This window comes from Anser anser, assembly GCF_964211835.1.
Source record: "Anser anser genome assembly, chromosome: 16".
Taxonomy (NCBI): domain Eukaryota; kingdom Metazoa; phylum Chordata; class Aves; order Anseriformes; family Anatidae; genus Anser; species Anser anser.
In genome coordinates this window covers 13,005,900-13,031,020 of record NC_139737.1, presented here as the reverse complement: position 1 = coordinate 13,031,020, position 25,121 = coordinate 13,005,900, and the positions used below count along the sequence as shown (strand labels likewise).

Below are 25,121 nucleotides of genomic sequence, written 5' to 3'. Positions count from 1 at the left end.
TGTTGAGCTGAGTTCAGTTACATGCATGCCTGGAAGAGCGGCCCGGCTCACCAAGACGGGAATCTAGTCTGAAAGTGTGGTTAGGTTATGGCTTACACTTTAGTGTTCGATATTCAGTGACGGTATAGGGCATAAATCCACTTCTATCTGCTCAAAAGCGGTAACAGTAGCAGCCTGTCCAGTATTACCAATAGGCCAGCAGGACTTGCTATCCTGTCCTGGAACAAAAGGAAAGAGGAGAGAATCTGAGTGGCTTTAGAGAGCTTTCAAAGCAATTATCTGAGGAAAACACCAGCTTATCAAACTCATTTCACCCATTCATCTTCAGTAGTATCAAAGTGCTAATCTCTCCCATCCCCAAGGGCATTTTTTGATTGATCATTACACAGCTATCTCCTCTGCTCAGAACAAAAGCCCAGTATTTATCCTGTATGCAACTTAGTCGGGTGTGCTGAGATAACAGGGCATAGCATAAAAGAATCTTGCCAATGCTGGTTAAACATATTTGTAGGTGAAGTGGAACTGAAATACCACATTTTAAAATAAGCAATTTGCTTCAGGCAAAAGCTCTGCAGAATTACGGGATCTTTACAGGAACAAGTGAAGCTTCAGCACTTGGAGGGAAACACCATGGGAGAACAACTAAATAGGCTTCCTGGAGCAAAGTAAGCAAATGACAGCAAGTAGTTGTAAACAATGCCCCCCTAAAAAAAAAAAAAGCATTTGATTAAATCTGTTTCTTTCCCTTAGTGCGCTCCTTGTTTGTCTGTGACAACAAAGCAAACAGCATCTGTGTTTGTCTGCTGGCTTGTGTCTGTGAGAAAGAAACTTTCAGGTTTTCTCCAAATCCTATCTGGCTCCGATTATACACCAGGGCTGTGTGCAGGGTAATGCCCAACGTGAATATACACATGTATGATTATAGTGATATGACTATAACTCAGGTTCTTGCAGCACACAGCCATGTCTTAATCTTGAAAAAGTTAATTTGATCACGACATGTTTTTAACCAAGTTGGGGAGTGGATGTGTGCTTGGAGCTCTCTCCTCTTGGGCAGATCATCAGTGTCCTGACTCTTCTGCACAGCTTGTGTGGCTGGAGCCCCTCTGCAGGCGGCTCCTTTTTTCACTAGGTGGATTTACCTAATTCTAATCTGCTTTGTCCCGTGGGGAAGGAAAGAAGAGGACATAGTTCAATGTTTTAAGTTATTAGAAAATAAAATGCCTGGTAGCGCTGGTGGATCAGCCAGGAAATGGCTGTGGCATCCCTGGCAGGATCAGCTCCCATGTTCTCCCTAGCCATCTCTATCCCCTATAGACTGAGGCTTGTAGCCTTTCTTTATGGTGACAAACTCTTGAAGCAGCTCTACGTTGGCTTTCCCTTTCCAGTTCCTTGTTGTCCAGGGAAGGCAGGCGACCTCACCTGCCAAAGTGCTTCTCTCCATTGCATGGCCCGAAGTAGGACCCAATGGGCTTGAAGGGGTTAAAGCAGTTTTCCCACTCTATTTTGTTACATAGCGCTTTCTAAGGCATGGTCTAAAGAATGTGGGGGAAGAAAATCTATTTTTCTATTCTTAGTTCTTGGAAGGAAATCTGAAACAATGTTTTTGACTGTCCCTACTTGCCTGGCTGGTGTAGTTGAAGGAGTGAACAACAACTAGGGGATGAAGGAGGAAAAGAGGAAGGACAGCAACAAATGGAGGCTGTAGGCATATGTCTGTAAGTGTGGTTCTTTTTGTAACTAGCTTTTTGTTTTTTCTCCCTTCCCATCCCTGGATTTGCATTTTCTGTGGATGCACTTGAGCTCGCCCCAAACCTTGTTCTTGTCAGGTTGCATTAGAAACCTGCTCCAGTGCTTCCCCATCCTTTGCTGGCTCAAAACTAAAGGCAGGCTTCCCTTGCCTCCAGCTCTTGCAGTCCTGCTCTTTCAGTGCTGGCCAGGGTGACGTGAGCCTTCAGGACTGCATATGCTTCATGTTGCCCCATAAGTTTGGGAACAAAGTCTAAAGAGTACAGGGACTGCTTGTGATCACGGGAGCAGCATGAGCAGTATTGGAGGGCACCAGCACCAATGGATGTCTGGACAGGGTGCTGAGAGTCCCCAGACTGATGTTGCCTTAACACAGCATGGTCTTGCACCTGGATTAGGTCTTCAGCAAGCGAGGAACAGCAGTTCCTCTGCTGTTGGCAGCTGAGACTGGCTCTGAGCATGGTTGTGGGCAGACGTGTGCTAGCACAGTGATTACTACAGAGGGGAAAAGACGCTGCCATATCCCCAGATTTGAAATTCTGGGGCCAGTTCTCACCGTGCAAGCACAGGCTCAGCCACAGCCAGGGTCCAACTTAGATGTATGGAAATTACAACTGCTTTGTGCTTTTGGGGGGAAAGATGACATTTGGGGAAGGGTGTCTTATTGTTAGCAATCAGAAAGTGTTCTTGGATGTAGGACGAAGACCAAGGTACCTGAAATTGAATCTTTTGAGCCTTTCTCAGAGTTTTAAAGGTCCTGAGGTGTGGGGTTGTACGTAACCCACCTATGTCACCTCCTGTCTCAGCAATTTGTATGTGCCTTGTCAGTGCAAGCCGTGTTCTTGTCTGTGCTGATGGCTCTGTAGTAAGCCAGTCTCTGGACACAAGAGGCAGTCAAAAAGTGGAATAATTGCATTTTACTTATAACAAACCAGCAGAGCTGGCTCAGGGTTTCAAGAGAGACAATTAAAGATATTGCATTGTTTTCTTCAAAAGGAGAAATAGACCCGGGTGTTCCCTAATAGCCCTCCTGGTTCAGCGCTGTGCTCTTGGAGCACGTTGTTGTGGGTTGCATTTATTATAAGCCACTTACTATTATCCCTAATTGTTTAGCTGGGGGGAGGTCTCTCACTAACAGGCGAATTTGTGACTTGATGAACACTCAGCTGTCTGTATTTAAGATAAAATTACAGTAATTAACAAATCGATCAACCCTACTTTTGCTTTGCTGGCTGGGACAGAACAAATGGGCTAAATGAGACCTATTTAGCACAAAGGTAGAGAAAGGGGTTTGCAGACCTCAGGATACACAGGCTCAAAGCTTTTTCACACGCTGCTTTCAGTGGTAATGTCACATAATTATCTCTTGTTAGATAATTTTGTCTCTGACAAAAAGCACTGGTGCTGTGCTCTCTTCTGCTCAGCCCAGCAAGGCAGAGCCGCGGCTGGTGAACAGCCAGGTGGGTTTTGTTAAACCCAAACCTCGAGCAGGGGTGCGCTGGGTTCTGTGGGCGATTTACCTGCTTGTGTGCAGAAACTGTCTTTGGGGAGAGCAAGAATAATCCCTTAGGTGGTCTTGTGCTTGTCGTATACCTGCCAATGTATTGCTTTTTGTGTCGGTTTGCAACCCGAGGGTTTGGGACTCCCATCCCAGCTCACCTTCTTCACACCCTGGCCAGGGCTTCTTGCACTGGCCCGTCCTCACAGTGCCCTCAGGTGGGAAGAACTTGTCCCCTCTTCTCCTAGGTAACTGGTACCTGCTCGCAGTTGCTCACATAGAAAAAGAATTAAAATAGCTTTTCTGCAGCTGCAGTTTTGCTCTGGATTTGTGGATAGGCACCTGCCTCATGCCAGCATCACTTAAGCTGCCGCTAGCACGTCACGAGTGGGTTGAAATAGTACAGGGTGCAGAATTGTGACCTGGCTTTGAATTCATGCCCTGACGTAGCTCTCAGTTGTTTCCTAGTGAAACCCAATGTGTGGAGTCACGTGCTGTCTAGAAAACATTCGGCTGCAGGGATTTGTCCCTGTTTAAGCTTTTGAGGTATGTCTGGGTTCGTTGGCAGGCTCACGTTGTGTGTGTTGTCAGCTCTTCCTCGTTGCCTTGTCGCTCCAGGACCATCTGGCATCTGCAGTATATTTCAGGCAGTCCTGTTACAGCAGACAGGACATTGGAGGGCCAAGGAGCTGCTCCTTGTTTCCCTGTGTTTTGCTGTAAAACAAACTGGTACAGGGTGGCTCTGACCATCAATGCAAAGATGGGGAGGGCGCAAGTAGGTCCTTCTGTGGGAAGCAGCTGTCCCTGTGAGGGTTTGGCAGTGGTGTAGGGTGAGACCGTCCCAGTTACAAAATGTGGCTGCTTCAGCATCAGCTGGCTGCTTGTGTGGGGGCAAGCTGGTGCTGCTCGCAGCGACAGCTGCTCCTGCTGCACCTACTTGTTCAGCAGAAGAGGGATTTGTTATACGTCGGCTGTGTAAGAAAGTTGGGGTCAAATGTATTGCAACAGAGCTGTATCCGTACCCCGCTGTGGTGTAATAAGGGTGTTAGGTGTGATGGATACATGGGCACCAGAGGGTGCCTGGTTGGTTTGTGGCCTGGGCCTTGTTTTGTGGCGTGCCTGGCAGCCCTCCATTTTGGACACAGGTTTTTATGGGCCGGGCATTTTGCTGCTCTTCTCCAACCCTGCCCTCTCCATCGGGCCTTTCCTCCATCCAGCTCCGGAGACGTCTGTGGCTGGAGGGGACATCGAGTCGCTGCTGTGCCTGTCACACAGGCGCAAGGAAAACCCGCGCTGAGCCGTCAAAGGCAGAGCCAAGAGCGCCTGAAAGCTTCATTAGCCGGGCTTTGTTCTGAGGCGCAGTCAGGCGGGGAAATAATGCCCGAGTGTTATCAGCCATGTGCAGGCCGCGGTTGCGTAGCAACCCCGACAGGGCCTCGGCTCTGCTCTTCCTCGAGCAAGGAGGAGTGCTCGTTCCCCTCAATTTAGAGGCACCACAAACAAGAATTCATTACTGATGAGAGCTTGGCTAGATTTTACATCTCGTAAATGAGATGGCGGCGGTGTTGGCCTCGTTTAGCATCGCGCAGGTGCAAACTCGCAGGCCGAATGAAGCTGGGACGTCCAGGTTTTGTTTGTGCGTTCAGCTGGTGTTCATCCCTTTGTCTTGCCAGGGCTCGAAATGGGAATGAGGACTGGAAACTTCATTGCTCCTTTCATTTTTTTAAACTTCAGTTTTGGTGCATATTGGTTAGAAGTAGCTCCGAGCTGAAAGAGTGGTGGGGCTGCCGAGGGATCCGGCGGGCATCCCTGGTGAATCTGCCTGGGTTTGGTGTCCCCCTGCTGAGTCGGCAGAGGGAAGCCCGTGCTCCCCTTGCCATTCACCCAACAACATACCAGGCTTTCTAACCAAGCCTGTGCACCCGTTGTACACCCCTCTCTGTGTGCCAGAGGGTGCTAGCACAGAAATGGCACTCCTGAATACCACCAAAGGTGTCGAAGAGGGAATTAGCTGCAGAATAGTTACTGTATGTCTAAGGCTGTGTACGGTACTGTGGAAATCACCATATTAATTTTGTGATCAGCTCTTAACATCCGTATTGCCATTCTGCAGAAAGGTGCTGGTGTAGGCAGTGAGATTTGGGATCTGTGATGGAGGAGACCTGGAATGACCATCCTCTGCGTGCTCCCTCTGACTGAGAAAATGGAGGCATTTTCTTTTACGGATTACCTGGTGGGTCAAGTGACAGCAAGAAAAAAGAATGTTATTTGTATATTGGAAACTTTTTTTCCTCTGCTCTGTCCCTTAACTTGAGTCTTTCAATATTGAACAATAATACATCTTCCATTCTCATTAGTAATTCAGTCTGCAGACTGATTCAGATTAACTTGGACTCTCAGTGTATTAAACACTTTAAGAAAAAAGCAGAAGAGCTCAGGATGTTTATGAAAAGCAATTTCCTCAATGCCAGGCAGTTTAATAACTCTAGAGCCAGTGGCATTCAGGCTCATTTATTTTAAGCTACATTTCCAAACTGTGACGGGTCAATAATAAATAAGGCAGGATGGCAGGTTTGGCATAGAAGAGAGCTCATTTTGAAGAAAAGAATGTATGCAAGTTCAGCCCAAAGTGCGTGGAATAATGGGGCTTTTAGGTCCACCAAAATAAAGGCTCATTTGAGAAGCTGAATCTTATTATAAATCACTATTTCCCTGGTGACCTATTGGCAATAGGTGAAAATTTGGAGGTGTGTCTGGCAAAACTCTGCTCATCTCTTGTCCAAATAGCTTTCTTTCATGTAACAGTACAGTTCTTCTGCGTATTGGTCTGGATTTTTCCTGTAATCGAGTTCCTGGTGAAGAGGCATGTTGCCCCCAGGCAGTGCTTTGCACCTGAGACCTCAGACCTATTCAAGCAATAAATGCAAGCATCACAGCATGTTTCAAAGGACTTGTTAAAAATATTGGAAATCGGTATCTTGTAGGAAACAAAGTGAGTTAATGCTGTTTGTTGAAAACACCTTGTACAAGCCATATGGGACACTGGGCAGGTCAACTGGAATGTGTAACAACATTCACCTATCTCTTGCTTCTCTCTATGGATATTTAAGCACAGATGCTGGTGGGTTTGAGTTTTATTATCTCCCTTTGAGGTATAAAGCGTGCTGAAGAACCCAGCTGAATTGCTTTGCTTTGTCTCCTGCGCCATGTATGGACATTTGGGGCTCTGTAGCTCAGGAAGGTCTTTTTCTCCGTGTCTACCATGTTCGAGGTAGCAGCTTCAGAAAGTAAAACTTAAAAAAAACAATTAAAAAAAAGCCAGCTTGTCATAAATATACAGGAATGGGGAAATTGGCTTCTTTTAATGAAGCTTCCTTTCAGATTATTCCTTGGTAGAGAACACCCTCTTCTTTTCTCTATGGAATATGAAATTACTACAAATGGTTCCATGTTATTCAAAATATTAAGCTTAATTAAAGTGTTATCTAACTCCCTAATATTTAGCACGTATCTGTTGGATATCTTCTGTGAGTAATTGAGTGGGTAAGTTGTCTGTCACTTGTTCTGAACCCAGCCGAGAGGTTTTGCTGTGCAGGCAGGAGGCTGGGGTGGCTCTGCTTTTTGTTTGGTTGAACACAACATTTACAAATCAGGTGCCCAGCATGGAATTTATTTAAGAGTCCTAACTTTTTTTCATAATGTTTCTGAGTGCTCAATTATTAGAAGGCTCACACTGTGAATCCCCAGGTATTCATGAGATGTTTTATGTGTCTGTATACTTCAATAAAGCTCATGAGTGCAGGCAGCAGGCCCCAGGTAGATGTGGAGTTGATAGTTCCTCCTAATTACTGCAACTAGGAGGCTGTGAATAGACGTCCTCTGTCTTCCTGTAACATCCTCATGTTGAAAATCATGGTGACAACTGTTCCCTTCAAGCAGTTTGAGTCCTGAAATAATCTATTTCCTCACAGTTTGAAGGAATTAGATCCAGGAAGCATGGCAGTGCAGTCACTTCTGCCAGTAAAGGTATCTGCAATGCTCCCGTCCGCGTTCCTCCTGGGACCCACAGGCTTGACACAAAGACTGGGACAAAGTCTCTGCTCTGATCCTCTCTCCTGATAGCCTGTGATCCTTGTAGCACTGGGAAGGAGCTGTTCACAAATGGAGAATGAATGTTATAAGCGAGAGCTAATTTATCACAATGAAGATTCAGTAATTGCCAGAGGTGGTGTGGGTTTGAACCTTGTGGTTAACCGCTCTGCTCCGTGATCTGAGAACAGACGTGCTCTGCAGGAGCTGCATGAAGTGCCACGGCGCTTGAAGTACCTTTGTGTGGTGTGACGTGTTTGTGGGGAGATGTGATGTGCGGGCACTGTGCAGGGCCTGGGAACCTGCTCCCTCTGCTCTGTGACACGTTTCTGACCAGGCTTCCCGTGCTGACCCTCCCCTTCTCCAGCTTGCCTGGGCTGCACCAAGACTGGGGTCTTTCACCTGGTGATGAACTTAGGTGTGAACTTCCTGATATGAAACAGAGGCTTCAGTGGTAGATGGGATGATGCTGGAGTTATGGGGGCCCTTTCTTCCATGGTTGTGTAGATAATGGAACGAACAAACCCCCAGATATGTCCATTAGAGCTAATAAGGAGTTCTAATTAGGTCCATCACTGCCAGTTCATGACTTTAATTTATGGTATCACAAATAATGCTTTTTATATTGGACTGTCTGTCTGTGACCCTTGGCATATCATTACCCTACAAGCATGAGTACCTGAAAATGGGATCTCTTGATGCTGTAGCATTTCAGCGAGGCTGTTTCTGAGATCAGGACTTGGATGTTTAAAGAAACAAACCCTGAAATCCTGACCTTCTAAGACAGGTCAGGCATAAAAATATCTTTACCCCCCTGTTTTCTCCCGGTATCCTAAAGCTTCTGATCTCTATGACCCAATGAATTAGGACTCTCGGGGAAATATCTGTATCATCAGAGTGCTACAGCTGGCAGGTTAATGAGATGAACACAATTCAGCTGGAGCTCGCATCCCTCCACTGCGGCTGCTCAGCGCACCCATTTCTTCCTGTTCTGTGTGCCCCATCTCTGGGTACAGATATACACGTGTGAATACCTACAGTAGGATGCAAATGCGATACGCTGTGACAAATATTGCTGCTTTGGTGGTTAAAGGATTATTTTTAAAGCTACCGTTATAAACTGAGTCCTGTAGCTTGCTTGCATTAGCAAGGATTAAACGGAGAGAACATGATGCCTTGTACTCCTGCAGTCCTATCCCCCAGGATGCCTCTGCTCTCAAAGCCATTTCTGAGTCATCGCTTGATGTGCTCGGCTGCAGGGCACTGACTAAGTCCCCACATAATCAAGGGCTTGAATTGTGGTATGTCGTGCAGGGATGCCCGCTGCTGCGTCTGGTGACCAGGAGCACGAGTTGCTGACGGTTTTTTGGCTTCATTTTAATTCTTTAGATTTAAAGGCATGCTGCCAATGTGTGGGGGATGGTCATTTTGCTTTGATACCCCTGCTTATGGAGACGTAGAGAGCAAGAATTGTCATCTAGATTAAATTTTTCTTTCTAGTTCATGTTTTGGCTCACAGGTGCTTTGCTTTCAGTCCAGATTTGGAGGACGTGACTTTTTTTGTCTGTCTTTCCTTCCCAAATATCCTGTCTAATGCATACCAAAGGCTGAGGAAAATCTCTATCTGAAAAATTGTACCCGGTTTAAGGCTTCCCTGCAAACCAGAATATCTGGTCAGGTAGCTGGATAATACATAAAAATAGCAGAAAAAGCAAATAGTCTGCCAGTTTTAACAGTGCTCACCTCAGATGATGCAGTCCCAGCTGTTTTCAATCTTCACTTTGCTAGAGAACCTATTTCCAAGATGATAATCATTTGACAGCTTTTAATCTTCCAGTGCAGATGTGACAAAATAGTTTCATAATCCGCTGCTGCGCTTTAGGCAGCTTGTCCTGTAGATCTGCGGCTGACTAATGCAGGGCTTTGTCCCATGGTATGTGACAAAACCACGCCAGCTCACGCTGCAGAAGTCTAAGGACTGTCCTGGTACAGTAAATGCCTCCAGAAGTGGGTATGCTGTAAATGCATTGTGATTTTGAATGAGTTGGAAACTTGAACCAAAAAGCCACCAAAACAAACAAGATGTGGATAGCACCCTGAAAAAAAATGTGAGTCAGAGTAAAGAGAAATCACTGAGGCTGAGTAGTACCCACTGCAGGAGCAGCGGAGTGACTTCCCTGTGCTGTGCCTGCAACGTGACTGCTCTGCTTCCAGTAGCGTTAGATGATCTGTGGGTTTCAAGCCAAAATTAGGAGATGGTGACTCACCCTTGCTCCAAAGGGGTGTAGAGCAGCAGGCAACAGCACGCTCCCCTCTCTTGCAAATGATGCCGATGAGTTGAGAAAACCCCAGAGATGTTTCTGTGAGTCATTTGTGGGAGAAGAAAGCGCAGGGATGATGGGGAACAATCTGAGGGTCGTGTCATCCGAGGGGTGCTTTGCTACCAAACCTGTGGGAAGGGACAAAGCCTTGGAATGTAATAAGGCTGCTTCAGAAGAAGGGTGGGGGAATGTCTGGTTATACATCTGAACATTTCATTGTAAGTTGTGCACGTGGTCCTCTGAGGTTGTGTGCACTCAATTTACACCACCAGTGCACTAATTTGACCTTGTTCAAGCTGGATGAAAGAGTGGTCAGTCCCTTACCACAGTAAGTGTCTGCGTATTCACTTTTTCCTAGATGACCTTGTTAACTTAAAAATAGCAATTTCAATGAATCTCTACGTACTTGAAACAAAGATGAACCTGGATGAAATATCAGTATCTTGGTCAATCCTAGAATTTATTTTTGGGAGGTGGCAGTGAGCCATACAGGGGAAAAAATGGCAAAAGGCCTTTTTCTTTTGAGACCACATCTGATTAAACAAGAAAGGTGTTAGCTGGAAATTCCTTTTTCTTTCTGTGTCTAATGAATCTACTAAAAAGCCCGTGGAAATGTGCGTGGAAGTCTTTGATTGAGAATCTAGCAGTTGTTTTACTAATAATAGTAATGATAATAATACCTTAGATATAGGTAAGGATTGGAAACTAGTCCAAAGCTGAATCTGGGCATAAATGCTATCATTTATAGTCTGTGTTTTTAGAAACAAGAAATGACTGACATACATGCTTAATTCAAACTAAATAGCCTATAAAACAAGTTCCCTAAGGCTAATAATAATAATATCAGGAGAAATGAATATAGGGATGATTGAATACAGGATACGCTGAAGAGCGAATATGGAATATAGATACATATCGCGCTAGCAAGAATGGGCTGGTGTTTATGGTCTGCTCAAAAGTCCAATCCATCATCTGACCAGAGGATGTAATGCAGTTAGAATCAAAAAGGATGGCTCTGTTCAAAGCAATAGATGCCCATTATAAACCAGCAAATGCAAATAATCAATCAAAAGCAGCAAGCGAGCAAAAGGGGAATATCATCAAGCAATAATTCAGATCACAGCTGTGATTATGAGCAATAACCTTAAATCTGCTATTTAATTAATATTAAGCTTCTGACACCTTCTAGGATGGGAGCACACAGACCTTCTCAGCCTAATATGATAGTAGTAAGACATAACGTTATGCTCCTTACGTATTTAAGGCAGCGAATTAACCATTTATGGATCCCTCATCGAAAGCTTTCAGGTCTGTGTATAACTAATATTCTCTTTCTCCAAGTGCTGCTCAGGCAGTGGCGGGGCTGGGACCAGGCATCCATTGCTAGTGACGCCAGCTGGGGCAACAGAGCGGACGCGGGGTCCCCGTAAGCTTTGGTCCCTCTTGGTGGCTGCAGGAGCTCCTGTCCAAGGCTGGTGACTGAAGGGCAGCATGAAGGTGCTGAGCTCAAGCACCCAGCTTAGCTAAGACAGTCTGATGTTTTCGGTAACCTCTGTACACCTGGAGAAGTAGGCCCACCTGCTCCTGTGGCTTGGATGGTCAAATGCTTTTTCCAGGTGAGTGTGCTCGCTGCTAGATAGATCTATCTTTGTGCAAAGGTTTTGTATTTGCATTGCTGATGGAGTGACTGATTTCCAAGTGGGGGAATCAAGCAGCTTCCTTCATCTTCCTGTGCTTTGTGAGTGTGTGCGTGTGTGTGTGTGTTAAATGACCTTTGGAATGAAAATATTAACAGAAAAGGAAAACATGATTGTAATTTATTAAATGTTAGCCCAGATGCCTCTAGGGGGGAGTAGACCTTTCAGTCTTTCAAGCTGATACATTGCTGTGGTGCCTGCCTCGACACAGGTGCATTTAAAGAGTCAATTAAGGGAAAACTGTGTATTTACACAGGCTGGATTAATCTCATGTTTTGGCAACTTTCTTTTTAAATGCTTGAGACTACTAGTATCACTTAAAGATGTTGCTTGTCCAGAAAGAACTGGAGGAGGTACTGGAGGAAAGAAGTGAAGATCTAGGGTAATAAAGCGTGGAGGTGGGCCCGCTCCTCTGGGACTGGGCTGGAGCAGGCTTCAGGCTAACCAGCCAGTGTACATGCTGGAGCAACCCTTGATGGTGGGCTTTGGATGAAACAGGTGTTGGCAAATGGCTGCAAATAATTATTAAATTTCCAGGGATGCTCTCTGAAAAGGAACAAAGAAAGTGGGTACTCTCCTGGCAGTTGCTTTGTGCAATTCAATTTTGTGGGGAAAAGCCCTGAGTTTCTACCTTCATTACTGGCTGGGAGCTTCCACGTAGGGCTGTAAAAACCTTAAAAAACCTCTTTGAACTTTGAGGCAGATCAATGCAAAATGAAATGGGGGAAAATTGTTTATTGCTGAGGAAAATGCGGCACTGTGAATAATAAGGAACAAAATGCAGCTGAGGGCTCAAATTGAACCTCTATTATGCCTATGATTAAAGATAATGTGCTAGGAAGAGGGAATTACAGAAGGGCTTCTGCACTAGGTTAGATGGCTGAAAATACTGTGATTGCTGCTGCTGAGCCCTCATTGGCCTGGCCTTGATATCTAAATCATAGGGCTATTACACAAAATGAGCTGGATGCTCCGTCTGAAATGCAAAGCCCCTCTGCTGCCCAGCTGGCTGGGGGAAAGCGGTCCTGCATGGGGCTTGGCGACTGCCTCCGTGCTTTCCTTGACAGCTAAAGGCTGCAGCGCTTTGCAGGGCTGAGGAGCTGGCGGGGTTCCTTCTTTGTCCTTTTGTTAGTGGTGAACAGCAGGTGGGCTCGTCTGACGCAGAAGAGAAGCAATGGCCAAGCCATTCCCCTTCTCCCCATGTTCTCTGTAGGTGCTGAGCTGGAGCCTCTGCGGGGCTAGGGCTTGAATTATTAGAGTTGGGGCTTCCCTTGGAAAGCTTGGAAATGCCAATGAAGGGGAAGAAAATGAAGCTGAGAGCTGAGAGCCAGGGCACCCCCCAGCAGCGCTGGTGCATGGAGCAGGGGAGCCTGGTGGTGGGTGCTTAGGTGGGACTGGCAAGTTGCAGGGGTTGGGCTTTTTTTGGTCTGGTTGTAGGCGTCATTACAACCATGAAAGTGTCCTCTGAGCATCTCTGATACCATGTGTAGAATAGGATAAAAGTATTCCCTTGGTGTATTTTGGTCTGTGCAGGTTATAAGGTCTTTAGCAGAAGTGTGTGTGTATATGAAGAGATATCAAATTTGGTTAATTTTTTTGGACTATAATAACATATAATAATGTGTACAACAGCCTTGGAAAGAAACTCAGAAAGTGGTAGAGGCCTCTTTATGGTTATCTGGTATCCACAAGCCTGAGCAGTGCATGCCTGTACAGTGGCACAGATATACAAATAAACTGCTTAATTTTACTTCCAAATTTCACAGTAGAGCAACTTTTTAAGCGGCTAAAAATGAAATATGTATAGGCCCATACAATCGTTTGCTGTTCCACATAAACTTTCAGTCAGTTCATGAGTGATTGTTTCGGTTTAAAATTAATTCTTGGGTTTAATGAAATCTGTGTCTCTTTATTGATAAAGGTAATGTATGGGCATGTACGTGCAAGATTAAAGATGTTCTCAAGAACAAATATGTGCTTTTAAATAGTCAGGGTTGTAAGCAATAGCTGAGGAGTTATTTGGAAAACTTAATTACATGTCGAATTTATCTGAGCTCAAAATTGGGAGATACTGCTTTCTGTTCAGAACAAAAATGTTTCCTGTAAGGATGAGATGATCTCGGTGACATGTTTTTATTTAGTAGTCTCAGGGCGCTTTCCACAAATTTCAGAACCACTCAGCGTCACGAGCTGTTTTCTCCGGGAAATCTTTTCCTGCTGCGCGTCCTCAGCCCCTGTGAGCCTGGATCCGAGGACCGCTGCCATCAGCTGCCCAAGGTGCTCTGCTCCCGGCTCATGTCCCCCGGCACACAGAGGACACTGCCAGCTGCCCGTCGGCCTCCAGCCCAGAGATCCCCCAGAAACAGCTGCAGTGGCCCCGCTGCCTTTCCCTCTCATCTTACGGGGGGCAGAAAGCGTCCTTTACTGTCTCTGTTTTCCCAAAGCTTAAAAATCGAAGCACTATTTAATGTGCTGAGTTGCTCCACAGCCATTTAACCAAACCTTATTTTTAAATGTAGAACGACTTAAATTCGGCGTTACGGGGCACACGGTTATCCTCTCGGTCTCCATCACTAAGGCCGGGCCTACCTGTACCACAGCGTTGTGGTGCTGCTTCCAGCTGGCCCTGGTACCGCTGTGTTTTTTGTGTTCCTGGGGCCATTCCAACTTCTGCTGCTGCTCTGCATGCCTTTGCCTGGGCCGTTAATGTCACAGCTGTCATCACAGTGCCAAAATGTGGCAGGAACAGTGCTAACAGTGAGCTCCTCCTGCAGAGGAGGACTTGGGGCCCTGGGACTGGAGAAGCTGTCGAGGGAGAGTGGCCGATGAGCCCAAGCGTTTGTTCGGTGGTTATGTGATTTTACTGAAAAATCGAGTAATATGTGCAGGGTAAGCTGCCTGCTCCACGTTCTGTGCATTTTTAATGTCCTTAAAGGAGGAAAAATGCTTTGAATTCAGAAGGCCCAGGCTGAGGTGCTGGGCTGTGAGGACTCCAGCGGCGTGGCTGAGCCCCGTGCTCAGGCGATGGTCAGCCCCACAGGGAAAGACAAGGCCGTGGCTCCTCCTGTACGTCTGTGAAACTTCCAGCATGCCTCTGTGGCTGATGAAACGTGCCTTTGTGGCTAGCTTGTGCCCATGGCAGGGGTTAGCGTGGCTGTGCTAGACACCCACCTCCCCCTATCGTGTCTCCTTGCTTAATGCAAGCAAACAAGGTCAGAGGTACCCTAACTCCCTCCTCTTTTCACAGTTGTTCTGCTGTAATATTTTTTTTTTTTAGAGCTGGTCATGTGTGAAATCAGGCAAAGGTTAAATTGCAAGGCTCTCTTAGCTAGGAAAAGATTTGACTCTTCGCCTGAGGCAGGGGTATCCAGCGTGAGCCGTTGTATTGCTTGTTAGGTGCTGGCTTTCCGTAGACGAAACACGTGGGCAGCGTGACCTCGCTGTACCCACTCTCTGCGAGGAGTGGCAGGTTTTAGTCCATCTCTGTAAATACATCTCCCACACCCTGCTAACACGTTCCATCAAGCTTCGGGCTGCCAAAAACCAGGCTGCACTGTATGTTTTCACTGACTTCTACCAGGAAGAAGTCGTGTGTCTGCCTGCCTCTGCCGAGTGGGAACAGGAATTATGAGATGTCTCTTTGGATTTATGCTGCTGCAGGTAAACAAAATCTTTGTGTCTTGTGTGTGTATGTAGGGCGTATACTTGGCTTGTGACATGTCCACAAGTGCTGACTGATGGCCTCTGCTTTGTAAGGGAATTGCTAAAACGTAACTTCAGTTACATAAATTCAGCCACAGTGCGGTTTATACACATGCAAACTGAAGGCATTTTGCCAGCAGCACAGTGGATGGCACGCTTGGGCTTGCTGAGGGGAACCTCTAACTGAAATAGCCCTTCACGTGGCTTTTTATACTAAAAAAAAAAAAAAATACAGCAAAGTGAGCCACCACCTTCCAGCTGCGGTGCAGGACCATCCGTATGGACCATCTGGCAGATCCCAGCGCCTGGCCGAGCCTGCAGGGCCCCGTGTCCAGTGACACGCGGAGGGAAGCCGTGCGTGAATGGAGGCACAGCTCATTTTATCAGCAGGAACAGTGCTTAAATATGACAAAGGATTTTATAGCTACGGTCCTCTTCCATGAAGGCTCTGCGTAGTTGATTTTTCTTCACGGTGACAGAGGCAGACCTCTCCTCTGTGCGTGCTGTATTTTCTCATCCCTGTGTGGATGCTGCATGCTCCATTTTCTGGTCCTTTATGTGATGGTGAAGGAGGTGGTTTCTCTACCTGATCCTTCTGGATTTCTCTTGTGGTTTTTGGAATGTCCCTGATCACATCTCCATGTAGTTCTAGGTGTGTAAATAAGGAGGAAAATTGCAAGAGGTCCAACACTGCTTAAGTCTCGAATATCCATTGAGATGTGGCTCTGTTGGGCCATATCTCAAGAGTCATGGCAGTTGTCTTTCTACCTGTTCCTTCTGGGCATCTATGTCCACCTAATATAGTCACAAGATAAGTATGTTGATAATCAGGCCCCACTTACTGTTACAGAATAGCTCCAGGCCTCTTGACAAAGCCCTTGCACCTATTTTTGTGGTCACCCTTGGGTTACCACGAGCCCCCCCCGATGTGGTCAGGGTCCAGCTCTGGAGGCTGAGGCTGACACATCAATAGCCACCTTCCAGGCAACTCACTGCCAAATTAAAACAGGAGCCCAAAGGAGAACTGAAGGCATACTAAGGCCGCTAGCATCTAGGGTGAATTTTGGAAGAAAGCACAACTGACCTTCTGCGGGCTGCTTATTTCTCCAGCGTCTGTACACCATATGCCCCCGCAGACAGAAAACAATCTTTGCTTTCGCATCGGGATTCAGATAAACAAAGGCATCATCGCCTACCCCCGGAGAGGCCGGGCTGTAATTGAGGTTATTAGCTCTGCTATTTTTCAGGCAGCAGAGCAGGCTGGCAAGTGGCCAGCCCCCCCCCCCCCCCCCCGCTCCAACAGCATCCCGGCTGCTCCTGCAGCCCCCCTGCTTCTCCCCCCCAGGCTGCTTGTCCCCTGCTCGCAAGGGAGCTTTTGAGATGGCAGCTTGTCGGTTAAAAATGAAATGAAATTTTAATGACTGCAAAACGTCCCCCTTTCCACCCGATTGCCCTCTGGAGGAAGCATTGGAAGCTGGGGACTGTCCGAGCGTGGTGGTGCAGGGGGGTGCTTCCCACCTGCTTTACCTGGGCTGTGTGGTCATAAGGAGGAGAAAATTAACAGAATAGGTATTTTAATTAAATGAATTCATCTGTGATTGCCTTTTAGTGGCCAAGGATGGGGAAAAGTGGCCAGGGGGGTTGTTGGTTTTACTCTGTAGCAGCTTATACAGGTAACTGGGTTTGTATGGGTCTGGTGGAAACCGGTGCCTGAGCTCTGCATTTTGGGGCCCTTTCCAGCATTTCCAGACGTGCCCAAGCCTGGGTGTGGTGGGAGAGCTCCGGGCAGCAGCGCTGAGCGCCACGGGAGCCGCACCACAGGGTCCTGGCCTGGGGTGTGAGCACAGCCATGAAGCAGGCTGCTCGGTGCGCTGTCCCGATTGTGTCACTTTTCCCCAGTTTTGCCCTTGGGAAAATGCCGTGTTGTGACACGTGGTGTTTGTGTGGGCTTAAACACGGTGCTGGACCGCTGCGCTGCTCCCTTACAGAGACCACAGTGCCGTAACACCTCTGAGCCATTTTCCTGGTCATATTTTGTGACCTATTGGATCGTTGCTTAAATAACTGATTTGGAGACGTTGGATTAAATTGTAAATCAATAGCAAGGCAATGTGTCTACCCAGAGAAGGGGCCGTGGGGTGCAATAACCAGAGGTGTTACAGCCCTTGCAGGGTTTGCAGCTGGATAACGCGCTCCCTGTGGCAGAGCTCTGCAGCGACCTTCCACCTGTGAAATCCACCCGGAGATTTGCTAACTCCAGCGCTTTCTGCTCAGGGTTCATCAAAGGCCCTTCCCTGCCTGGATGTCCTTGCTGGAAAGACTCAAGCCTGGAGCATCCCCAGCCGGGAGGAATGGAGCACCACAAGGGGCGGATTTGGTTCTGGTGTTGGTCTCATGGCAAGGAGGGACCAAAAGCAAGCCTATGGTGTAGCATCTTGTCATTCGGCTGTGAGAAAGGTACTGGGAACCCCGGTGTGCACCCAGGCTCCACAGTCACTCCTCTGCTGGGTACGTGCTGCTGTGCTTCCGGACAGCCCGCCTGGCACCCTGCTGGGCTTTCCCTCCCTTCCTTACAGAAACCTCGTCATCAGCAGTCACTTCTTCCTCCCGTGTCTGCTCACAATCAGAGAAGCAGCTGCAGTCATTGTTTTGCCTGCCGTGCAACTTTATAGATTAACGTGACGCTTCTGGCTGCCGTAATCTGATGAGGAGTGCAAGGTACTGGCATCTAGAAGTCACAGTGATGGGTGCTTTACGGATGGCTAGGTATCTAAAAATAGAGGCAGAAGACAGTGCTGCTCGTATGTTTTAAGCAGAAGAACAAGCAATGAAAGCTTTTCCAGAAATGCTTGAGGGAGTAGCAGACTTTCCATTTAAGGCTGTATTATTTCATTGGATAATCTGATTAAACATGGAGGTTATGTGAGGACTTCATTCAACCCTCCGTGGAAACTGCTGTGTATATGTGAAAGTGGCATCACAATCGACTGTATGCGAGGGAGAGTTACGATAAACGCTTTTCTTGAGGCTATTGCTCTGGAGAAATCGGTGGCAGATGCGTCGTGCCACTGTTTGGATAAAAGCGCTCTTCTCTCCCAGATGAATTGCTTTATGAACTGCTCTGATTTGTCCTTTTCCAAAATAATTGATTAAATCTGAGTCATCCGTACCGGGTATTTTTCTTTGAATGCGCCCTCTTTTATTTATCCTGTTATTTACGTGCTGGGCGTACATATACGTACGCCAAATGTGCGTGCTCTTGCAGTGACGCTGCTGCTGCATGAATGGACCTAATTGAAAGGCGCTGAGGCTGCTATTAGATCCCTGTGATTTTGGTAGCAGTCACACTGGTCCTGTGAGCTGAGCACACTGAATATATTTAACTCGCTGCTTCTTCTGTGCCTGAGCAAGGGACTTGCCATGCCCTGTGGTTGGCTGTTTATTAGCACAGTTTAATGGCTGGCTATAAATAGAAATAAACGGAGGTGCAGACTGCGACCTGCTTGCCTAAGCTCTCTCCTGGGTCCTTGCCTGTGGTCGGTCTCTTTATTATTTTTTTTTCCTTTCCCCTTTTCTACAGCAATAAATAGTTAAAAGGCAATTACAATGTTAATTTGTTGTGTTAATGTGCTACAGCAGGAAGCCGAAGGGAGCCGCGCGGGCGGACGCGGGAGCCCGTCAGTTCCCATTAACCATCCTGGCTGCGGGGGGAGTTCTCTGCCGTGGAAAAATGTGGAGACACAATCGGTGCGTTATCGAGTCTGACACCGAAAATGATGCAATCATGGTCAAGTGTCCCAGAAGGACCACGGCACTGAATAAAGATAAAGCCACTCAGCTCTTTCTTTCTTCCCCGGGGTCACTGGGAAGGGAAGGATATTATTAACCAAGCAATAAATCTCACTCCTGAGGTTTCTCTTTTTGGTTTTCTCTCCTGCAGCTCCCCTGGCTTGCTCCGTGGTTGCGCGGGGATGCGGCTGGCACCCAACACGCTGCCTTGTCCCCATGCACAGAGCATCATGAGAGATGCCGAGCGGTGAGCATCTGTTGGGGCCGCACCGCGTTGCTTCTCCACAGCTCACCAATTCCAGACGTTGCCCTTTGCAAATCTTCTTGTGAGCATCCTGCTCTGGCCAGCAGTGAGCTGCAGCATCCATGGGATGCAGGGCGAGGGGTCCCTGCATGGGGGTGAATGCCCCACAGAATGAAACGGAGAGAGAAAGGCAGCGACAGGGCTTTGATGCTTCGCATGGGCCTTCTTTACGTGGGCCACGTTTGGCCAAAATGGGTTTCGGTGCTCCCTTGCAGTGCTCTTTGTGGCTATCCCTGTTATCTGCTGAAAAAAATAATTATTCTTGGCTTCAGTGTGGGAGCCTGGCTGTTCTTTTCATGGTCCTGAAGCTGCTTTTGTTGGTTTTTAGCATCCTGCTCCAGGCATATGAAGGTCGCTTGCGTACCAGAGTGCCAGCACATGTGCCCAAATTTTGGCTTCTGGGTAACGTGCTTATTCTATTTTCCCTGTCCTTGCTTTTGAACATTTATGAAGTAAAACCTGCTCCTGCAGTACTCCATGTAATTTCTTGAATGATTAAAAGCAGTCCTAATCAAATGCTTTTTGGTCAGGACATGCATGGATAGAGGAAACCAGTCTGCAAACCAGCTGACTTGCTATTAGTGGAAAATCCTTTTTCTACCAAAGTAGCTAACCTTCCAAGGAATTAAAACTCATTAGCCTCTCCCATTTGAGGGGGGGGAAAGAAGCTTTTATGCATCAATTTAGAATCCATTTGCAAGCTCTCTCAAGGCCTTTTATTGCCACTTGGATCCAGTGAGAAGTCTCCCTAGTAAACAGGGGGAAAGTGCAGAAAAGCAGTCGTGATCTGTGGGGGAACTGGAGTTTCTGAAACCTTCTCTGTTGTTGTTGTTTTTTCATTTAAATACATAATGTAATACTATATTAACAACTTCCAGGGTTCCTGTAAAGAGGAGAGAATTAGAAATTCAGTGCCAAAGTATGCAATTGTCAAAATCCAGGAGGATAAAAGGTGTGCTCCTGCTCATCACAGCCCTGGCCTGGCCCTGTGCTGAGTGCTTGCCCTCTGCTCCCCAGAAAAGACAAGCAAAACCTGTTTGTGTTAAAGTGAACGGTATTAAGCTGGAGACTATTTATTTTTCAAAAGCTATTCAAGCACACAAGCAGGGCTATGTTAATATCATACACAAAACCAGGCGATGGCATGCTTTCCCCCCCGCGCCCTGCATCTTCTTTTCCTTTGCATGAAGTGCCGAGAAGTTGCTCTTAAGCCACCTGTGGTCGCACAGGTGCTCCTGTTCCCCTGGTTCACAACTGGTCTGAGACCTGACTTTTTCAGTGATTCAGTCCCTCGAGTCTGCAGTTACAGGCAAGAGAGCTTGGCTTTTGAACCTAAGTTGCTGAATTCCATTTAAAATCCTGTGGGTTTGACTACATAAAGAAGCCCCGTTCTCTGTAAGTACCGTGGGGATGCTGCTGCTGTGTCCTACTGAGTCGTCCTGCACGCAGATTTGTTAGTGGTGGAAAAATCTGTTTTGTTTTGTTTTTATTTTTTTTCTCTTGGCTGTGACAAGCAGGCTGTGGGGAAACAAATACTTCTGTGTTCGGCGCAGCGCCTGCCTCTGCGCAGTGCGTGAAGCTTGTGGCTGCACAGCGAAAATAAAGGAAAGCGTTGCTGTTTGTTCTCTCACTGAGTATTAACCTCTCCACGCACAAAGGGAAGGAGGATGTGGGGCCAAGAGGCGTGTAGGATGGAAGGCTGTATTTTGGCTTTGCTGGGAGATGCTCGGCGTGCGCTGCACTGAGGGGCCACGTGCGGGAGGGAGAGGAGGGCGTGTGGCGGCTTTCTGGCAGAAAATCAAGGGGACCTCTAGACTGACTGTCTAAATGTGGCAGCCTGCCCTTAAAAAGGGTTGGTAAGGACTGTCTGTGTCCTGTTGGCATCCCCAGGGGTAGGATTTGCCCTTTGTAAAAATGAAACAAACAGAAAAAATCGTATAAAGCAGCCTGGAACAGAAGGGTAGTGAAAATAGGGACATCAGCACCAAATTCCTGATTTACAAACGTGAAGCACTGAGATACCTCCACGCATCTTTCCCCTTGGTACCGCTCGTTTGGATAACTCAGGTCCTGCTCACCTTATCCTCGTCACAGGGACACAGCTTGTGCTGCCGGTGCTGGGTCTGCCGTGGTGCCTGTGAAGGAGCCTAGTATGCAAGACAATTTCCAGCTCAAGTTAAGATCCGGCAGGAAAAAACATCTTGTCAGTGGCCTTTTTGAGAACAGAGATCAGCAGCGTAGTGTCGGTGCTGCTGCCTCCAACACCTCTCGTCCCTTCAGGTAGGGGGACAGAAAAAAAGGGGGGCAAACTACCCTGCCTTTGCAATAAATTCCTGTTTAATGGTAGTATGCTGCAATAGCAAGGTACATCACTTGAAGGTTCTTTTTAATTTCTTTTCCTTTGTGTAGATTTAAATATTTTGCCGTATTTGCTAAGAGAGACTGATTGTTTACGGCCACAGAAACCCTTTCCCCTCTCTTGGCACTCTCCAGTGCCACACAGCTGGTGTGAATTTTACTATCATCATCTTCAATTTAAAAAAATTAAGCCAATTTTAGAAGGAAAAAAAAAGGATTTTCCACTAAGCCTAGCTCACCCCCCTGCCCTTTAAAATGTTATAAATAGAAAAACATCATCAACAAACTCCTTCACTGTGCAAGAGCCTAATTTCTTCCTCTCCGCTGGGATCTGGTGTGTTTTTCAGACTGTCATTAATTGTGCTGTATTGTGTGCATTTTCTGCTTCACTAGTTAGTCAGATAGGCAGCAAATGGAGTCAGCTCTAGGTCACAGAACACAAAAAGCCAGCTCCTGCTGTCTCCCAATCAGGTAGAGATATTGAATTGGGCTTCGTGTAATTGAAAACATTAGCAGGCTGGAAAATAACCAATTCTTAAACACAGAATCCCGAAATGCAGGAGAAAACAAACAAACAAACAAAAAACACGCAAAAAAACACAAGGTTTGAAATTCCTGATGGGCCTGATCCAGCTCCCACTAAAAGCTATAGCCATTCTCCCACCTCTTGCCATGGGATTAGATTCGGGTGCATGGAAAGAAATGCTGAAAGCACAGTGACTTAAAGGCAGAGATTAAAAAAAGTATATATATTAAATGATCTTTCCCCTAAATCTGTGAATAAAATAAGGTTTACTGTTCCTATTTTTTCAGTAGACATGCTGAGACATAGGAAAAATGTAGCTTTATATGGCCTTTTTTTTTAAAAAAAAAAAAAAATGATGATCCAGACTTTTCTTGTTTACAGATAGAATTCCTAGGTGTGTCTGATTTGTCCAGAGCTTTTCCTGTTTTTAACTCGATGCCCAGAGCTTGCTTTTAGTCTGTTCCCAATGCAGAGGAGATTCCTGAAAGGCAGACCATGTCCCACTGGTGCACAGCGTGCATTTCCCCCGCCATCAGCTCGCGTTTGGGACCCGCACCTCCAGCTTCCCAGTACCGCTGGGCTTCCACCCCGGCTCCACGCCTGTCAGTCAGACACTGGCCGTTGCATGACCTGCTGGGAGCTTCTTTGCCAGATCCCCCATAGCAGGGGATATTTTAAACTTACTCCTAATGACCTTAGGCAAGTAAATATCCCTGGGTAAGCAGATAAACATTTCCATGTCTCTATGTGCATAGGTTGTGGGTTTTGTACATAGCTACAAATACTTGACCATCCTTTCCTCACCTTGCGTTTTTTTGTTGTTTGAGTCAGTGGTGATGGAGATCTCTGTGGCCATAAGGATCTGCAGGGATAACACCTTAAAAAGCTTTGCTATTTTACTTACAGCATAATACAGTTGCAGGAGCAAACCAGAGGCCGCAGCTCAGAGCAGGTGTGTTGCAGGCAGGGCAGGAACGCTGCTGCTCTCGGGGATGGGCTCCTCCGCACAGAGCGCCTCAAAACACCCATGCCAAGTCCCATCCCTGATGTTATAATATGGGGACAGGGAACAAAATACGCTGAATTTTCTGTGCAGACCCCCTTTTTTTTTTTCCTGGGGTACCTCTTGTGTTGCTCCTCCCTGAATGTCCCCGTGGCATTCAGCACAATCTTGCACTTTACACTGTAGCGTGCAAATATCAGGCGGCCTCGGCTGGTCTCTGCTGTGAATGCCGTGACACCAGGAGCCAACCCATGCATTTTAATTAGAATTAGTTTGCATCTGCTTTCTTCCGCATCTCCTTAGCTCTAAGAAAGGCACAACGCCCGCTGTGGCTGCGCGATGCGTGTAGGGAAAGACTCGCGACACGCGGACGTGGTCCCTTATCGGGCGGCAGCGCTGGCGGCCGTGTCCTCCCGGGACCTGCCGTCGGGGAACGGCCGAGCCGACGGCGGCCGCTGGGCGAGGGAGATAAGGCGAGGAACGAGTCCCCGATGGCTCCTGCTGCTTTGGGCCTGCTATCTACATCATCGCAGCCCCATGCTCTGTGTACACCGCGCGTCTGGAGCTCCGTCCCTACAACACCTGCGCGGCGTATCAGCAGCACGGCAAAATGCTCCGGCCTCGGAGCTCCGAACCTGCTCGGCTCGGTGCTGCTGAACGGCGTGAGTCGGGGCTTGCTGCTCAGCGTTACTGGCCCCAGAAAAGCAGGGTGAACCTCTGAGCGAGGGGGCCGCTGGGGCACATAGGGTGGATGTTGAATGGCTGCAACTCCGCTGTCTGCCCAGGAGCAAACAGAGAAGTGCCCCAGGGAGAATTTAGGGGCATAACAGACCAGCTCACTCCCTGGGGAAAAATAAAATAAAATGAAGTCTACCATAGCCGCTGTATTTGTATATATAGCAGTTTTATGTACATATGGGGCATACCCAGGCATTTTGTCAACTCCACGTGCTAGAGGACAATTCATTTGGTTATGGCTCGGGCAGTAAACCTGCTTCCCCCAAGCACGGTGCCCTGCAGCAGGGTGTGTGCCTATTCAGAAATGCCTCTTCTCAGCCTTGGGTTGCAGTGGGCTGTAAATTCCAAGCTGCTAAATCTGTGTGAGGTTTTAAATGTTCAAACAGCAAAATACCTTAGCTTTGAATTTTTTTCGGTATCTCTGGAGTGCGTCTCGGAGCTGTATTGCCATTCCTGACAGCAAACTGGTGGGGAGGAGAGAGGGAAGCACAGCTATTATGCAGGTAAATATATTTAATGTTGTTGATGATGCAAGCAGAAATCCCTCATCCATGGTGATGTAGAGGGCGGCTGGGAACATCTGAAAATAGCTCCATGGGATGCTGTTACTGCCTGCACACTTCTCTGCTGCTGTAGCGCCGATTGTGCAGCCACGTGGTTTGTGAGGATCACAAAAACCAGCTGCTGGCAAGTCACCTTCAGTAGGTTTCAGGGTAAACAGCACATCCGAATGAATAAGGTCATTCATGATGCTCAAAGAATAGTGAAGGATGTTGCTTTTAAGGCTCTGTAGGGATTTCAGAAAAGTGAAGATGAATCTCTGCCTTGACCTGGCCATACGCAGTCAGCGGACACCTTTAGCAGTGTGCTTTTGCTCCTGGTGCTGTTGGGGCACAGCAGCAGCCGAGGTGCGTTCACAGCTCCGCGTGCGCACCGCCTGTGCTCAGGTCTGTGCAGGACTGAAGCAGGGTGAGACTCAGGCTCAAGCCTCACGCTTTTACAGGCGGCGTAGATTTGGAGCTGGCCCTGACTTTGCAAGCAGACGGGGATCTCCCCTGGCTCGCGGTGGCGGATTTCACCTCAGGACCGGTGACTTCTTGATCTGCTCGGACACCCCACGCCCCTCGTTGGTAACACTGCTCTCATCTTGGCTGCCCTCCTGCTCCACGGGGCAGCGGCAGCATCTTCCCAAACAGGTCGCTTTATATTTCAGTCCATGTCAACTGTGTGTAGGATGATGCTGACATCCAGAAATATGAGGTTAAAATGATGCTTTTTGGTGCTATCACTAGGATGCAGATTTGGAACCTGGCACATTTTGTGTTTGTGTTCTCACACTGCGTTGTT

General features: G+C 47.4%; 1 long non-coding RNA gene across 3 annotated transcripts; it reads left to right on the top strand.

The window, feature by feature from the left end:
* The first annotated feature begins 3,118 nt into the window (after positions 1 to 3,118).
* Positions 3,119 to 18,666, top strand: LOC310882355. Of its 3 annotated transcripts, none has more exons than XR_014572903.1 (4): positions 3,119 to 3,209; positions 10,999 to 11,273; positions 14,751 to 15,014; positions 17,331 to 18,666. It is a non-coding gene; the product is annotated as an uncharacterized lncRNA (long non-coding RNA). The 3 variants fall into 3 exon arrangements; XR_014572904.1 differs by having other exon boundaries at positions 3,178 to 3,209; positions 11,009 to 11,273; XR_014572905.1 differs by lacking the exon at positions 3,119 to 3,209 and adding an exon at positions 9,705 to 10,886.
* The last annotated feature ends 6,455 nt before the right edge of the window (positions 18,667 to 25,121 follow it).